Raw genomic sequence first — 3,866 nt, 5'->3', positions numbered from 1 at the left:
AATTAAACTAGCATGGATGATACAATGAAAAAGTATGAGCACCGACAACTGGCATGAGTCTGTGAACATGAATGTGATGTCGGTGAGAAATACGTACTCCCCCCAGCTTAGGCTGGTGGATATCCGAAGTTGAAGCTGGGGTCGTACTGAGATGCATCAGCTACTGCCCGAAGGGCTGCAGCCTGGAGGCGGGCTACCTCAGTCCTCCTCTCGTACTCGTTCGCCTCCTCCCTGGTTATAACATATCTCCTTTTTGCCTGAAAGTCAAAGAAAGTAAGAGCAGGGAGAGCGACGAGGTGCGTCGTTTGTCAAAGATTAGTCGGTACTAGAGGGACTGATCGTTCCTCTCAACAAACTGATGACGAACCATGGTATTATAATCTAAATAAGCAGGAGGCAACTTAATATCATCTCCATGTATGGGTATCTCAAGAAAATCAGCTAAACGGGTTGCATAAATTCCACCAAAGAGATCTCCATTAATACTATTATTATGCAACCTATGTGCAATAATAGCTCCCAAGTTATATTGTCTATCTCCTAATACAACACTCTCGAGAACACTAAGACTAGGAACACACATGTGACATGCTTCATCCTTACCATTAATGCATCTACCTATGAAGAGAGCAAAATAATGTATGGCAGGAAAATGAATGATCCCTATGGTAGCTTGTGTTATTTCTCTAGATTCCTCCACAATGATACTAGCAAGGAAATCTTTATATTCAGATTTGCAAGGTTCACTAACATTACCCCACTATGGGAGTTTACAAGCAGTATTAAAACCTTCAAGGTCCATGGTATAAGATTTATCATAAAGATCAAACATGATAGTTTGAGAATTGCGTGATGATGTAAACTTAAATCTTCTCACAAAGGAATCATTTAGGTAGTAGTACTAAGGGCACTTATCTGCCACAAAGCCCTCCAGTTCAGCGTTACGCACATATGCTTCAAACTCCTCCTTAATTCCTGCCTGAACCATGAAATCCTCTGACGGCCATTCACAAGGCCGCACTTGAGCCTCCCTTGGTAGTTCATTGTCCGGCTCACGTGCAGGCCTTGGGCCTTGCTTCCTTGAGGAACCACCTTGGTACATTTTCCTAAACATATTTCTTCCTCTGAAAAATTTCTAGAAGTTTTAGTGACTCAAAATAAAAGTGAACCTAACTCAACAAAATTGATAGCAACTCCTCCTACAAGTGTCTAGAGGCTATATCATGCATTAAAACTACTTTTGACCACATATATTTGACATGCAAGCTCAAGAACAGGGTCACCTAAGAAGAAAAAATTTGTAATAAATAAAGCACTAGAACAAAAACAAATTGGACCACTGGAGGAGTCACATACCAAAGAACAATCTCCCAAAGCAGTTTTGTGAATGGAGCTTTGAGCAAGGAGATCAAAAATGGCAGCAAGATGAGCTAGAACTCATGTTTGAGCTGGTGGATGATTTTTTTCTGGAGCAAGCCGAAGTGTGTGGGTGCAAGGATAAGTGGAGGGGACCCACGTGGAGTCCACGAGGCAGGGGGAGCGCCCTCCACCCTCGTGGGCATGTGGCTGCTCCCCCTGCTATGTTCTCAGTGCCTAAAATCCTCAAATATTCTAGAAAAAAATCTTATTTCATTTTCAGGGCATTTGGAGAACTTTTATTTTCGGGGTATTTTTTATTGCATGGATAATTCAGAAAACAGAGAGAAAAATACTTTTTTTGCTTTATTTAATATAAATAACAAAAAGTAAAAATAGGATACAGAGAGTTGTGCTTTCTAAATTCATCCACCTCATGCTCATCAAAAGGAATCCACTAACAAGGTTGATCAAGTCTTGTTAACAAACTCTTTTCGAATGACATGAAACCGGAGAATTTTCGAATAGCACTAGGTTACCTCAACGGGGATATGCACATCCCCAACAATAAGAATATCATATTTCTTCTTGACAGTAGGAAGAGGAAATTCAAAACCTCCAATAGTGATTGTTGAAATTTTTCCAATAGAATTGATACTGTGGACTTGAGGTTGTGTCCTTGGAAAGTGTACCCTATGCTCATTACCATTAACATGAAAAGTGACATTGCCTTTGTTGCAATCAATAACAGCCCCTGCAGTATTCAAAAAGGGTCTACCAAGAATAATAGACATACTATCGTCCTCGGGAATATCAAGAATAACAAAGTCCGTTAAAATAGTAATGTGTGTATCCACAATAGGCACATCCTCACAAATACCGACAGGTATAGCAGTTGATTTATCAGCCATTTGCAAATATATTTCAGTAGGTGTCAATTTATTCAAATCAAGTCTACGATATAAAGAGAGAGGCATAACACTAACGCCGGCTCCAAGATCACATAAAGCAGTTTTAACGTAGTTTCTTTAATTGAGCATGTTATAGTTGGTACTCTGGGATCTCCAAGTATCTTTGGTATTCCACCCTTAAAATTGTAATTAGAAAGCATGGTGGAAATTTCAGCTTCCGGTATCTTTCTTTTATTAGTAACAATATCCTTCAAGTACTTAGCATAAGGATTCATTTTAAGCATATCCGTCAAACGCATACGCAAAAAGATAGGTCTAATCATTCCAGCAAAGCGCTCAAAATCCTCATCATCCTTTTTCTTGGATGGTTTAGGAGGAAAAGGCATGGGTTTCTGAACCCATGGTTCTCTTTCTTTACCGTGCTTCCTAGCAACAAAGTCTCTCTTATCATAACGTTGATTCTTTTATAGTGGGTTATCAAGATCAACAACAGGTTCAATCTCTACATCATTGTCATTGCTAGGTTGAGCATCAACATGAACATCATCATTAACATTATCACTAGGTTCATGTTCATTACCAGATTGTGTTTCAGCATCAGAAATAGAAGTATCATTGGGATTCTCAGGTGTGTCAACAACGGGTTCACTAGAAGCATGCAAAGTCCTATCATTTTTCTTTTTCTTCCTTTTAGAAGGACTAGGTGTATCAATATTAGTTCTCTGAGAATCTTGCTCAATTCACATAGGGTGGCCCTCAGGATACAAAGGTTCCTGAGTCATTTTACCCCCTCTAGTCATAACTCTAACAGCATTATCATTTTTCTTATTATTTAGTTCATTGAGCAAATCATTCTGAGCCTTAAGTACTTGTTCTACTTGAGTGGTAACCATAGAAGCATGTTTACTAATAAGTTTAAGTTCACCTTTAACTCTAGACATATAATCACTCAAATGTTCAAGCATATCAGCATTGTGTTTCAATTGTCTACCAACATAAGCATTGAAGTCTTCTTGTTTAACCATAAAGTCATCAAACTCATCCAAGCATTGGCTAGAGAACTTAGTAAATGGGATTTCGCATTTATCAAATCTATAGAGAGAATTTACCTTTACTACCTGTGTCGGGTTATCAAGACCATGTATTTCTTCAATAGATGGTAAATTCTTAACATCTTCAGCTTTAATACCTTTTTATTTCATAGAATTCTTTGCCTCTTGCATATCTTCAGGACTGAGAAATAGAATACCCCTTTTCTTTGGAGTTGACTTAGGAGTTGTTTCAGGAAGTGTCCAATTATTTTCATTAGTCAACATATTATTCAATAGCAATTCAGCTTGATCAACAGTTCTTTCCCTGAAAACACAACCAGCACAACTATCCAGGTAGTCTCTGGAAGCATCGGTTAGTCCATTATAAAAGATATCAAGTATTTCATTCTTCTTGAGAGGATGATCAGGCAAAGCATTAAGTAATCGGAGAAGCCTCCCCCAAGCTTGTGGGAGACTCTCTTCTTCAATTTGCACAAAATTATATATTTCCCTTAAAGCAGCTTGTTTCTTATGAGCGGTTAAATATTTAGCACATAAGTAATAAATT

The sequence above is a fragment of the Triticum urartu genome, chromosome 3 (assembly GCF_003073215.2).
Source record: "Triticum urartu cultivar G1812 chromosome 3, Tu2.1, whole genome shotgun sequence".
In the NCBI taxonomy this organism is placed as follows: domain Eukaryota; kingdom Viridiplantae; phylum Streptophyta; class Magnoliopsida; order Poales; family Poaceae; genus Triticum; species Triticum urartu.
The sequence above is the reverse complement of the archived record's forward strand: the minus strand, read 5'-3'. Positions refer to the sequence as shown.